Source organism: Musca autumnalis, unplaced genomic scaffold, assembly GCF_047663935.1.
Source record: "Musca autumnalis isolate F117 unplaced genomic scaffold, ASM4766393v1 scaffold_1, whole genome shotgun sequence".
Lineage (NCBI taxonomy): Eukaryota > Metazoa > Arthropoda > Insecta > Diptera > Muscidae > Musca > Musca autumnalis.
This window is the reverse complement of record NW_027411644.1, coordinates 202,753,781-202,768,791: the sequence shown is the minus strand read 5'-3', so window position 1 is coordinate 202,768,791 and position 15,011 is coordinate 202,753,781. Positions and strand designations below refer to the sequence as shown.

The 15,011-nt window shown below is 37.1% G+C and overlaps 1 long non-coding RNA gene across 1 annotated transcript in view; it reads right to left on the bottom strand.

Moving 5' to 3' along the window:
• Nucleotides 1-10,874: 10,874 nt before the first annotated feature.
• LOC141388989 (uncharacterized) overlaps nucleotides 10,875-15,011 on the bottom strand; it is a 39,622-nt gene continuing 35,485 nt past the window's right edge. The window contains exon 2 of the long non-coding RNA XR_012408964.1: nucleotides 10,875-11,219. This is a non-coding gene — a long non-coding RNA (uncharacterized lncRNA). The remainder of the gene's footprint in view (nucleotides 11,220-15,011) is intronic.

Below are 15,011 nucleotides of genomic sequence, written 5' to 3'. Positions count from 1 at the left end.
AATGAGATTTGCACCCTCCTCCTGGTTTTGTTTCTTTATTGCATCGCTTTAGTCATCGTGTTATCACATTTCAATCACTTAACACAAAAGGATTACAAAAAGGATTGTGGATGTTTTGTTAAAACAAAAGAGTCAGACTTTTATCTCTCGTGTAATTTCGTATTTATTTGTATTAACACGCATGAAAAGCGAATTCTTGTAAAAGGCAAAATAAATTACAGACATACAATAAGTTAATGTAAACAAATATTTAAATATACCCAGCTAGCATTTGGAAGACTGTTTTTTCAAAAATCACATTGAGGAGTCTTTTTAGAGTCCTTTTGGTGATCAAAAACTGATTAAGTCGCTTGTATGATCAGAAAGGGACTCGAAAGTGACTCCCTGTAGTGATTAAAAAGAGTTTAATTAAAAAAACAACAATAAATGTGTAGCAATCACAAATTAGCCATTGAAGTGTTTAAAATGTGACCATTTTTTGTTATTTATTGTCACATTTTGATCATCTGGAAGATTGAAAAGTGCTTAATTAAAAAAGGGTCATGCAGGTGTTTGAAAAGTGATTATAATTATGTACCTTCTGATCATATTTTGAACAGTTAGGTGATTAAAAACTGATTGCTTTGTTTTATTTTTATTTGGTTGTAAATAAAAAAATAAAATTCTCATATACACTTTCTACAAAATTTTGATATAAATGTAACGTATAATATTAAAGGTACAGACAAACACAACACAACAGGTTTTGCCAAGTGAAATGAAGAAGCAGTATACTAACCACCAAGCAACATAAAGGATAATTAAAAGACATAACGAAGCAGAAAAGACTATAAAACAAAGGAAAGAAACAAAGAAGAATAAAAAGAAAATTTTTTTAATTTATTTCGTCTAACAAAAAGACTCATAAATGACTCCCTAAAGACTCATAAATGATTATAAACATGTCTCTAAAAAGACTCGAAAAAGGGTCCCAAATTAATCAACAAAACACCAATAAATGATTGAAATACGACTCGAAAAAGACTCATTTGTGATTTGTTTAGAAGAGTCGCCTGAGGTTATGTTTTCCTACCGACAAAGGAGTCATTTATGATCAGAAAATGAGCTCATATTCTAGCTTTTTAATCGTGCAGTCGGATCAAAAAAGACTCGAATTTGATTAAAATTTTCGAAAAATGCTGACTGGGTACCTACAAATATGGGGTAATGCAATAAAAATTTAAAATATATTAAAAAATTGTAATGCTCAGAAGAAAAACCGCTGGACACATAGAATGCAAAAAATTAACAAAGGTGTTCTAATTCCTGTACGTTTTTATTTCGGAAAATTTATTGAAATTGAAAGGGAGTTTAATCTTATACCTGCGGAAGATTGTAGAAACATATTTAAGTTTTCACTTTATTGTGTTTTTAGGGCATAAAATGGAACTCAAATGACCGAAACAAAAGAACAAATCGACAGCGGGATTCCTTTACAGTTAGAAAACAAGTAAAAGAGGGCTATAGTCGGACGTGTCCGACCATGTGATACCTTACACCACTTCCCCTGGGCATTAATTTTCCGCGGAATTTATTAATATGACTGCGAAGTCCCCGTTTTTACTTCGGGTATGTTGGATGAATATATGTATATATGAATGATTACGACTCGTTATATATTATTTTAGTTATTTCGTAATGGACAGATGAACCATTTTGGCTACAAATCTATACATACATACACTCCACGTCAGTAGAATAGAACACCTAAATTTTTGTTAATGTTAGCTTATTTATCCCAAAACGAATGAATCTTCGTTTTTAATTTTGTGGGGATTTAAAGTCTATTATGTTCCGTATCAAACACAGAAAACATTATGTTTCTAGCTTTTCGCGAAATGATTTTCTGATCAATTTTCAGATAGTACTATGAAAAATAGACATTTATTTTTGGTCATCAGGATAGAACAGTCACTTTATTTTCGCGAATTTTTGAGATATTAACGCCGAAATTTCTTTCAGTCGATAAAACAAGGCTTTCTAATCATTTTCCATCAAAGAAAACCTATAAATTATTCCGCGGACACCGAAATAACAGCGTTAAAGGGTTAAAATTGACAGATATTTGAAACATCTCGGAATATCAATAGGAGTCGCGCAGTTATGTCATATTTCTTCACAATAAGATAGAATATGACACAGACAAGCTCGACGGATACAATCTAGTGATTCGGATGCTGATAAGATGGAACATTTTCAAAATAATTATGAAAAGCGTCAAAATTTCTCATAAAAACCATAACGTTTTGTTCAATAAAACGGGTTTTCCGCGAACAAGTCTGCCGTTCAACGGTTTGGAAATATGCTCCAGATTTGAAGGAAGATAATCTGATACGAAAACAACCGTTATTTTCATACATTGAGAGAAATTTAAGTACTTTTTAAAACAACATACGAAACCTAAAGCCTCAATTTCAATGACTGTGTTTTTCCGCGAAAACGGGTCTTTTACATTTGCGAGTTCAGTTAAAAAACTACTAAAATCCGGTATGGAGAGCATAACCTGGTCCATTTATATTGGAGCATAACACTGTTGAGAACAGTCGCGGACACCGAAATAAGAACGCATATAAAATTCAAAGTCCAAAGGGTGTGTTCAATTTGAAAATGAGCTAAAATTTCCCTCAGTGTATTATAATAGCGGTTGTTTTCATATCAGATTATTTTCCTCTTAATGTGGAGCATATTTCCAAATCTTTAAACGGCAGACTTGTTCGTGGAAAACCCGTTTTATTGATCAAAATATCATGGTTTTTATGAGAAATTTTTACGTTTTCATAATTATTTTGAAAATGTTCCCTCTTATCAGCATCCGAAGCACTCGATTGTATCCGTCGAGCTTGTCTGTTTCACATTCTATCTTATTGTGATGAAATATGACATAACTGCGCGAATCCTATTGATACTCCGAGATGTTTAAAATATCTGTCAATTTAAACCCTTTAACGCTGTTATTTCGGTGTCCGCGGAATAATTTATAGAAATGATTAGAAAGCCTTATTTTATCGACTGAAAGAAATTTCGGCGTTAATATTCGCGAAAATAAAGTGACTGTTCTATCCTGATGACCAAAAATAAATGTCTATTTTTCATAGTACTATCTGAAAATAGATCAGAAAATCATTTCGCGAAAAGCTAGAAACATAATTTTTTCTGTGTTTGATACCGAACATCATAGACTTTAAATCCCCACAAAATTAGGAACGAAGATTCATTCATTTTGGGATAAATAAGCGAACATTAACAAAAATGTAGGTGTTCTATTCTACTGACGTGGAGTGTATTTCTTGAAAATAATTAAAAAGAAAAAAATACGTATTTAGAAATAGCTTTTGGTGACTTTATCCGATTCGATCAATATTTTGAAGTATTACATTACTTCTAATCGAAGGTAGCATAAAAACTTTAAAACTCCGTACAGCATCGTATTGAATCAATTAAAAAACTTGGAATTCCTCTATTATGATTGTAATATCTTTCCTTGGCACTTCGAAATTTTACAAGCAAAAAATATGTTTTTTAATTAATTTTCGACTTTGGACTTCAATTACTAGGGTGCTGTATGAAACACACTCATGAGATATACACTTAACGATGTAAAATCACGAGTTCTATAATCCTATTATAAGTTTTGAATAATATCAAGCTGCGCGTCCGGATTATTAAAAATATTAAAAAAAAACCCCGAAATTCCGGCTTCAAAATGTCAGCATCAATTTTAGATGGATTCACCAGTATCATAATGCCCATGGAGTATTCTTTGAGTCTTTCTTAGGGCATAGATCTATAGAATGTATGTTTAAGCCATAAATCGGAAGGGAACATAAAAAAACTTGTTGGCTTCAACCCATTTTTCTACATTGATGCCAATAGAGCTTTCACGTAAATTAATTTTAATGGTCGACATTATGGGATCCGTCCTAAAACACATCATTTTAACGAATTGCAGTCATACTATATAGAATATGTTAACAGTTCGCGAATTCTGAAAAGGTGAAACTCGGATTCATCGATTGTAAAACATTTGTGGTTTTTACCATATACACTTGTTAATTTTTTTATTAAAGCAAACGCGTTTTAATTAATATTTGTAAATTCCACAGTTTTTTCTTTTCATTTTCGTACTTCATTCTGTCTCCTGTACCAAACATAAAACTGTCGTCCCACAAACAGCTCTTCGGCTTTTCCATTTCTCATTTTTCGTGGGGAAAATACGTTTGCCCCCCCTTTTCTCCACATACCTATCTTGTGTGCTACGCATTGCTTCTGATTGTAGAGTATCACCATTCTGCATTCTTCTCTTCCGTAGCAGCACGACACCCCTGATGAGTCTTCCTGGTTGACGCCTCTGGTATCCTAATATGTGTAATAATTCCCCTCTGAGCTTATATGGAACGAGGAAAGCTTTGGTCAAGCAATTTGGAATATTCTGTGGCTATCTGCTGTAATTGCAGCTTACTGATGTCCAACATACATGTTGTGTCTGTTCGTACTTTATTTGTTACGTTTAATCAGTACCTTTGCAACAAAGAAATGATCGTAGTCAATTTTTTTTTCTCCAACACTCTTGATAAAGTCCTGACATCTATGTAGGGTTTTGGGTTTTCCCGGTATATATCGTTCACGGGAAACGGGAATTACAAATTGCCATTACCGGGAATCCGGGATTTCCATTGAAATTTTTAAAGTACGAGGGTCGATCAATGTTTCCCTGATTTCCTATTTTCCACATAGTTATTTGAAAAACAAAACCAGTTGCATCCAGTACCATTTGTTAGAGACCCAGACTCAAATTTTAAGAGTTCTGTTCCGAGAAATTGCTTATGCTATTTCGCTTTATCCAGTAAAAACGAAAAAAAAAACAAGTAAGAACGGCATTAAGTTCGGCCGAGCTGAATACCCTCCCTGTTATACCCTCCACCCCGAGTTGTATTGAAGTAAAATGTAACAATTAGTTTCCTTTCGTTTATGAAATTTCGTCGATATATACCGACATATTTCTGCAGAAAGTTTTTAGACTCAAAGAAGACTAAATACCCAATTTACGATATTTCGGTAAGATAATGTGCTAAATCCAAAAAAAATACCAAAAGTCAAGAGGTATGCTTCTATGGGGGATATAGGAAGACGTGGAGCTATACTTATAATTCTTTTCTGAAATATGTTATAACCCCATGGAAGACTAAATTAAAAATTTCAGTCATTTCGGTGGGATTCTAACGTCACAACCTTCAGAATGGGGGCTATATAAAGGCGTGGACCCATACCTACAAATTTCATATGGAAAGTTTTCATATGGAAGACAAAACACCAAATTTCGGCGAGTTCGGTGGAATATTGAGGGAACAACCTTCAAAATACCGAAAACCGGGAGGTACCGTTCAATGGGGGCTATATGAAGGCGTTGACCTATACCAACAAAATTAGAGGGAAAAGTTAAATACCCCCACCGACCACCAAATACCAAAATTCAACCACTTGGATGGATTATTGTGGCCGTATCCTTCAAAATACCGTAAATCAGGATGTACTGTTCTATGGGGGCTATATTAAGGCGTGAATATGTATCGACAAATTTCTGGGTGAAAATTTTATACCCCAAAAGAAGACTAAATACCCAATTTCAGCAATTTCGGTGGAATATTGAGGCCACAACATTCAAAATGAAGAAAATCTGGAGGTACCGTTCTATGGGGGCTATATGAAGGCGTCGCCCCATACCAACAAAATTCTGGGGGATAGTTTTATACCCCAAATGAAGACTAAATACCAAATTTCAACGATTTCAGTGGAATATTCAGACCACAACCTTCAAAATACCGAAAATCGGGAGGTACAGTTCTATGGGGGCTAAATGAAGGCGTGGACCTATACCGACAATATTCAGAGGGAAAGTTTTATACCCAAAATGAAGACTAAATACCAAATTTCAACGATTTCAGTGGAATATTCAGATCACAACCTTCAAAATACCGAAAATCGGGAGGTACAATTCTATGGGGGCTAAATGAAGGCGTGGACCTATACCGACAATATTCAGAGGGAAAGTTGTATACCCCAAATTAAGACTAAATACCAAATTTCAACGATTTCATTGAAATATTTAGATCACAACCTTCAAAATACCGAAAATCGGGAGGTACAGTTCTTCAGGGGCTAAATGAAGGCGTGGACCTATACCGACAAAAATCAGTGGAAAAGTTTTATACCTCCAGTGAAGACCAAATACCAAATTTCCGTCATTTCGGAGGAATATTGAGGCCACAACCTTCAAAATACGAAAAGTCGGGAGGTACTGTTCTATGGGAACTATATAAAGACGTGGACCTATACCGACAAATTTCATATGGACAGTTTTATACCCCAAACGAAGACTAAATACATAATTTCATTCATTTCGGTGGAAAATTGAGGCCACAACCTTCAAAATTGGGAGGTGCCATTCTATGGGGGCTACATGAAATCGTGGACCTATACCGACACAATTCTGTGAGAAAGTTATATACCCCCAACGGAGACTAAGTACCAAATTTCAGTCATTTCGGTGTAGTAATGAAGCTAAAACCTTAAAAATACCGAAAATCGGGTTGCACCGTTATATGGGGGCTATATCAAAACGTGGACCGATATAGCCCATTTGCAATACCAAACATCCTAGGAGCACTAGAAAGTTTTATACCAAATTACAAAGCTCTATCTTAAAAAATGCGAGTAGTATCTTGATTTCAACAGACGGACGATCGGACGGACATGGTTATATCGACTTAGAATTTTACCCTGATCAAGAATATATATCAAATACATGAATTGGGTTACGAATTGACGCCTCAGCCACTATGTTCTCCCTATTTTAACCCGCAATGACCTTTTCCATTATTTAAAGCCAAAGAAATCGTTCGACGGAAAGAAATTTGGCTCAAACAATGTAGTTATTGATCAGAAGTACGTATCAAATAAATTATATGTATCCTTTAAGTCTTGTTGTGATGCCTATTTTAATAAAATTACAAAACACATAAGGCTGTAATATGCCAACCCTATACAGATGAACATTCTAACTTACATAAAACTAATATAGAAATGGTGATAACGATTCCTAAAAATACATAATTGGTCACACACAAGAGCTGCTTTCATTTATAATCTTTATAAACGAATGTAAAGTCCCATAATTTTCTCATATATGTTAAATTGTATATATGTATATGTAGATACTTACTATTCATTAATTCACTTACATACATATATACACACACATGTACCTGTGTTAGTAGTAACCGTATCCACAATTAAATCCTGTAATTGCTTGTTAATAATAAGTAGGCCAGAGACTGCCATGGAAAAGTGTACTTGTTGTTGTTGCTGGAACAGGCAATGGTGTTGTTTTTGTCTGCATTATTCATAGGTTTTTATGCGGTTTCATATAGAAAATTCTCTGTTAAAGCAAAAAAAAAGCTAACTACTAGTTAACTACATAGTTTGTGGATATGCGTTTGCATGTTGTTGTTGTTTTCTTTTTGTATATTTTGCAATGCAGATTAACTATAATTTAGCCACGAACAAAGTAACATTTTTATAAAACTGGGGTGTTTCCTACTACATGGTAAAACATTTAAAGATTAATTACAATGTAACACGAAATGTCTTTTTTTAAATTAGCCCACATGAATGTTTTAAGCTCGAGCTGAATTAAAATAATATTGGTGTTGTTTAAATTCTGTTAACTCAAAAGTCGAAAATTTAATGCAAATTGAAGTATTGCAATCGGTTATATACAATAGGAAAAACCCATTCTCAAGCTCAGATTTCGGTGTTCTAAGGTTTGGAGCTTCGGTTACATAGTTGATACCTAGCACAGAAATAGTTATCAAGTCCTCATCTATTTCCCCAATAATCTATCACGCAAAGATCTGACCATTCGTAAAGGGACGGACTGAACATTGTCCGTCCCCTTCCGAAACTACCGTCAAGTCAAATGTAGGCTAGGTTTCCCAGGCGTGGTTTTACCGTGGGCGTGTTTTCTTCGATTTTAACAGTTTTGAAGTTGTGAAGGACAGTCTGGCTGAACAAAGCCGACTACTTTTAGCCCTACCGGAGGCTAAGCCTCAGCCATGGTCGTGCTTCTGTTGAGTTCGGTGACAGTTTATCAGATGACGAACTCGATCCACTGTCAGCGACTGCAGTCGTCGATAATCTGGCCTCGGCCTCTGTGGAAGCAAACAACTCCTAGAAGCTAAGAAGCACGAAAGGCCTGAACATTGACCGAAGTCGATAGAACTGGATACTATTGAAGATGGAACTGCGACGAAAACTTTGTTTCACCAAGTTCAACTTCTCTCTTCCTCAAGAGAAATCCTGAACTAAATAAGCTTTCTCTCATCTCGATGACCGAAGAGGCAAAATCGAGATCAATGACAATATCGACTCCCAAAGGCCAAACCAGGAGCAATGTTGACTTGTATCTATAAACAATTTACTTCTTTCGACCATAGCATATTATCCAAAGGGAGGCCCTGATGCCAAGGATGCCGAGTAAAAGGAGACGAATCAAACATGAACCTGCCTCTGTACCTGGTGGCGTGGTTTCTACCAAAACCCTTTTAAATCAAAAACTATGGTGAAGATAGTTAGGTCAATGAAGAAACCACATCCCAAGACTCAGAAACTTAATCAAAGCCTTGAACCCAAACCTCTGCGACTGTCAAGTTAGCCTCACAAGTTAGTATGAGCCACAAGGCATCTTCCGGTTCCATTCTCACGGGTAATAGCGCTGAAAAGAAAACAAGTAGACTAATGGTACCAGAGGAGCTTCGACTGCAAGCAGGGAAGATGCCACTGACAAGTTAGCCTCACAAGTTAGTATGAGCCACAAGGCAACTTCCGGTTCCCTTCTCACGGGTTACAGCGCTGAAAAGGAAACAAGTAGACTAATGGTACTAGAGGAGCTTCGAGTAAAAGTCATCGGCAGTTCTGATCTTGATGATCAGTAGTGCGATTCTCTAACACATTTTTGTGAGTTACCGACAAATGTCGGAAAAATTAAAATGTTTATAATTTCGGCAATTAATGATATTATTCGGTAAGTTAGCGACCAATAACAAGTAGTAGTAAAGTTCTACCGTTAGCAACAGTGTTGTCAACATTTAGTTGAACATTTCATTCATAATTTTGCGTTTTAATGTTACCGATTTTTGTCGGTAACTCAAAAAATAAGTTAGAGAATCGCACTACAGATCGTCTTAATCGTCTGCGCGACATTGCGTTCTCGGGCGAAGAGGAATTTCCCAAACACACGCAATTTGGTAACGCTGCCCTCTACAGAGAAGGTAAGGTCATCTCTTGTAAAAATAAGGAGTTCATGAAATTTCTTACATAGAAGACCTTGGCGCATTCTGAGTAGGGTGCCAATAAACGGTTGTTAGCGCGAACAAGATGACCTCTAGATGGGTTTTGTCGGCATGGGTACCACCTCCCCCTGTGGACCAAGCACACATACTGAAAATACTTGCTTAGTAGAATCCCAATCTCTAGATCAGCACAGGGAAACTGGTTAGACACAGTCCGGAGAATGGAAGCCTTGTTATTAGGGTGTCGATAGAAACTCAGAACCAAGAACACCTACGATGATTAAGGTTTCATCTAGCAAAAACATAATGGAAGAATGGAAGCAGCAATCTCTTCGCATAATGCAGATTAATCTGCATCACTGCAAAGTGGCTCCTGCATCACTGCAAAGCGGCTGCATAATTCTGAAGTTAGCATTGTCTTAATCTAGGAGCTTTATTGGTACAAAAATAGGCTTGCTGGGATAGGGGATGGCAACTGTAGCATCTTCGGCACATCTAAGAGGATATGGTAAAAACGTGTATAGTTGCCAAAAGCAATCTTAAACTAACATTTCGAACTTCAGCGGAGGATATATTACGGCGGCAAGTATGGAAGACAGGTCTTACAGAGCCACCATCTTCCCATCCATGTCATTTAAAAGACCTCGTAAAATAAATGGGGAACACATACCTCATGTTTTTAGGGTGTGATACCAATGTTCTCCATTTCCACTGAGGTAGCAGCGACATAAATACATGAGATGAGTCTGTATTCGATTTTATATTAAAACACAATTTTAGTATATGCAATAAGAAAATGAGAACAAAACTACTGAATCGATTTTCTTGAACACTTCAGAGAATGTACAGGGATGACCGATGGTGAAAATAGGTCAATAGGGTCAACTCAAAGACCCACAAAGCCTTCTTTATTATCAACTCTTGGTGCTTAAAGTATGAGAAACATGTGGATATTTACGTGATATGGTGATATACTTAAATATGTTGATTGTTCGTCTCAGCTGGGTGGAATCTTATTGTGGGCACGCAGACAATCGTCTTCGGGTGACAGGAGAAATAGGTATGTTGATAAAGTTGTGGTAAAGGTTCGGCGATACTCGAACGGTAGTGGTTGATGTGTTGGTACTCGGCTGTAGTACTTGTACGAAGCTACTTGTCTCGTTGTATTCGGGTTGTTGATACTCGGCTTGGTGTAATCGTGTTAAAGCGACTCGGCTTGATGATACTCGGTTTAGTGTATTCGTGTTGTGACCCTCGGCTTGTTGTTCGCGTTGATGATACTTGGTTTAGTGTAGTCATATTGAAGCGACTCGGCTTGGTGTAGTCGTGTTGAAACGACTCGGCTTGTTGCATTCGGGTTAATGATACTCGGCTTGGTGTAGTCGTGTTGAAGAAAGTCGGCTTGATGATACTCGGCTTAGTGTATTCGTGTTGTGACCCTCGGCTTGTTCTATTCGGGTTGATGATACTCGGCTTAGTGTAGTCGTATTGAAACGACTCGGTTTGTAGTATTCGTGTTGATAGTACTAGGCTTGGTGTAGTCGTGTTGAAGGGACCCAGCTTGTTGTATTCGGGTTAATTCGACTCTGCTGGTTGTATTCGGAATGATGACAGTCGGCTTGGTGTATTCGGGTTGAAGCGACTCGGCTTAGTGTATTCGTTCGCCTAAGTGTCGTCGGCTTGGTGCGATCGTGTTTATGACCCTCGGCTCGGGCTTATGATGATCGCTGAGTGTCATCGGCTTGGTGTGATCATGTTGTGACCCTCGGCTGGTGTCTTTGGGTGTAGCAGTCGGGTATGTAATTCTCGTTGGGGCCCTTTGGTTTATTCAGTCTGAAATGAGAAGACTTTAATATGAAGAGGGAAGCGAACGAATCGCGGAAGCGAACGAGTCGCGGAAGCGAACGTATTGCGGAAGCAAACGAATCGCGGAAGTGAACGAATCGCGGATGCGAACGAATCGCGGAAGTGAACGAATCGCGGAAGCGAAGGAGTGGCGGAAGCCAACGAATGACAGGAAGCTTCGGCTATGTTGGGTACCAGGTCGACTGTGGTCTAACTTCACACTTCTGGTGTCGAAACCCGAAATACTTTCGGGGAAGCAAAAGGAAACGAATGAGATTTTTTTTCCCACACTTACGAATTGATTGTAATTGTTATACACTGAAGTAAAATAATTCCACTACAATGCATGTTATGAACTGATGGAATTTAATGAAGGTTGCAGAGTATGTAATAACCAATGGTAAATTCATAAATAGCGGGACTCATAGAAATATGTATGTATGTACATTAAGGTGGGACATCTAATGAGGCGGGTTGACCACAAAGTTAAATAAAAAGAAATAAATGTAATGGTCACGTTACGTTACGTTACAAGTTCTTTGGCGGTATGTTAAAAATGCATACCGACACCAACATTTCTGAAGATTTGTTATTTATAGTCAGTTGCAGATCCCGACTAAATATAATTGACTAAAGAAAATGTAACATAAAACTGTTTCAAGGGCCAGCAACGCGGACCGGGTCGACTAGTATCCTATAAATTGCGATTTGTATTTTGATTTTAACGGTGGACGGACGGGTAGAAAGTCAGACGGATATTTTTATATCGTAACTCTTTTCTTAGATATTTTGTTTGGAAAATAAATCATATATATATATATATATAGAAAACGCAAAACAATATTTTGTACGAAAAAATGCGTAAGAGGTCTACAGTTATAGTGTAATGAGAATATAGATGACACATAAGTCCCAACATCCATGAATTTGGCAAGGGTTGCGTTAGAACAGTTACTGATTTAACTCAGCGATATCACTCGGTGCCGCCTACTGTTGAAATGTTCCAAATTGTTGAAATGTTCCTTTGAGCATTTCCAATAACAACGACCTATAATGATATCGCTAATGTAATAACATTTATAAATTCGTTTGTCAATGTTGACAAGTTAACATTTCGCATCATCGGGCAACATATATATATATATATATTTTACGCAGTTATACAGTTTAAAAGTTTTGTTGATATTTTTTATTTTCAAAACAACAAAATAGGAAGCGGTAACAGTAAACAAATCTGATACTCTAATGGACATTAGAATGTAAACAGAATTGTCATATTTATGCTGGCGTAAAAAATACCTGTGAGCAGATTTAAAAGAAAAATAACATATAACTATAAAGATGTTCCCACCTGCAAGTAAGACGATGTGGACACACAGATCTCTTAGCTCATATTCAGAAAGCAAATATTCATGTTTTTGCGTAACCACGAAGAGCTATAATCAAATGACAATCACAACAAATGGAAAAAAAATGTACCAAGAGAAATGTGCGTAACGACAAATAGCAGAGGGTGGTAGTGATGTTGTGCCTTTTTCTAAATACAACCATAAATTTATTTATGAAACTACATTTAAGTGAATTTTACTTCAAATGCAAAGTAAAATGTGAAATCCACACTAGATGTTTTCTTTATAAGATTACAATGGTGGACAAAACTCGGACGATGAAAGATGGAAAATTTGCTACTAATTACATAAGCCGATATAAATTTGTTTTGATTCAATTTGAGTTCTGAGCATCACGTTTCGAGTTACATACATAATAACAACATTGTAATTTATTTATTTATCTATGTTCGAGTCTTTGGCGCTATTTGAACATCCAATTACACGTCTACCTTTGGTGGAGTTAAAAGTCAGATGTTAAGGAGGTGGGTCAGTAAACCACATTCAAAAATGCAAGAAAGAAAAGACTTTATGTTGGACCGGGCCAAACCTTTTATACCTCCACCACGGTTTGTATTGAAGTTAAATGGAATAATTATTTTCCTTTCGCTTATGACAGTATTAAGCTCATTCACCACGTCAATGAGACCTCGATGATTCCTATCCAATGAAATTCCGAAATTAAAGACATTCCAGTGTCAGAGCTTAAAAATAAGTTAAAGGGGCGTAATTTCATACCAAAATATGGACCAATATATCTTAATAAAAAATATTCCTGGCGAAGACTATTCAAAATTAAAGCCATTTGTGTTCGATAATGGGAAAAAAACTTCAAATTACCACAAATTTGGTCGGTATCTTTCTGTGAGGCAATATCAACCGTTGAGCTATACCGACATTTCTCAGGAGAAATTTTTAAAACATGGTAAAGCCCAGGAATTTTCTTGTTCCCTCTTTCTTTCAGTGGACACTGAACCGTTAAAGGTATTAAGCCAACATGAGCCGCGCGTTCGGCGGTAAGAACGTCACCAACTTGGGTGGGGCGCACAGTGCCACGACAGCGGAGTACAAATATGTGGATGGAGTCGATAGAAAACATTCCAATTTTAAGGGTTTTTAGTTTTGGTATTGATACTTCAAGTAGTTTTGTCTATTTGAGGGTTCAAATCCGATAATTGTTGGCAATGTGCATTTTCCTCCATATTTTCCCAAAATGAACAATATTTGTTTGCTTCAAACATTTGAATATTAAATGTAACGGTCGTTATAAACCGGATTTTTATACCCTCAGCCTTTAGGCTATGAAGGGTATATACACTTTCATACGGGCAAAATGTGCCTCATCGAAATAATGGTTTTATACCCCAAGTATGTTTGGACGAAATGTGTTTCAGACAATTTGGAGTCGATTGAGCAATGTCCGTCCGTCTGTCTGTCTGTCTGGCTGGCTGGCTGGAGCGCACGATAACTCTCGAAGGGATGAACCGATTCGGTTCAAATTTTGGCTTTCGTAATATTTTGTCCAAAGTTAGTTTAAGTTCGAAGATGAGCTATATCGGTCCACTCCTTCCGGTACCTCCCCCACAAAAGTTCGAAAATGTTCGGAAAATTTGTACGCACGATAACTCTTGAAGGTTGTAACCGATTTGGTCCATACTTGGCCCATCGTGGAGCGTGTACCAGACTTAGATCAGGTTTTAATATGGACTCAATCGGTCCACTCCGTCGGGTACCTCCCACACAAAATTTTGGAAAAGTTCAGTTTAGGAACATCTCTCGAATAGCTTTGATTTTTGCTTTAGCTACTTGTATTCACTGCCCTCCATACGACGGTATAAGTTTCATCAGGGGCAAGTCCATACTTCCTGAGAAAGGAGCCTGAAAGTTGCAAAAAACCCCTACGACACCGTGTGAGGAGGTTGGAGGGCAAAATAACTCTCGAACAGGTCTGCCGATTCGGTCCAAAGTTTGTCCTTAGTAATATTTTGTCCAAACATAGTTTAAGTTCGAAGATAAGCCATATCGGTCCACTCCTTCAGGTACCTCCCCCACAAAAGTCCAAAAATGTTCGGAAAAATTGTGCGTACGATAACTCTTGAAGAGAGTGGCCGAATTGGTCCATACTTTACACATCCTAATATATCTACCAGATATAGATCAGGTTCAAATATGGACTATATTTGTCCACTCCATCCGGTACCTCCCACTCAAAATTTCGGATACATGTTCACTTTAAGACCTGCTTTCGAATCACTTTGATTTTTGTTGAAGCAACTTGCATTGCTGCCTCAATGGCGATGGTAAAAGTTGTTTCAGGGGCAAGTTCATACTTCTTGAGCAAACATGCCTGAAGTTCTAAAAAACCCCTATGGTACCATATGTACTGGCTGGA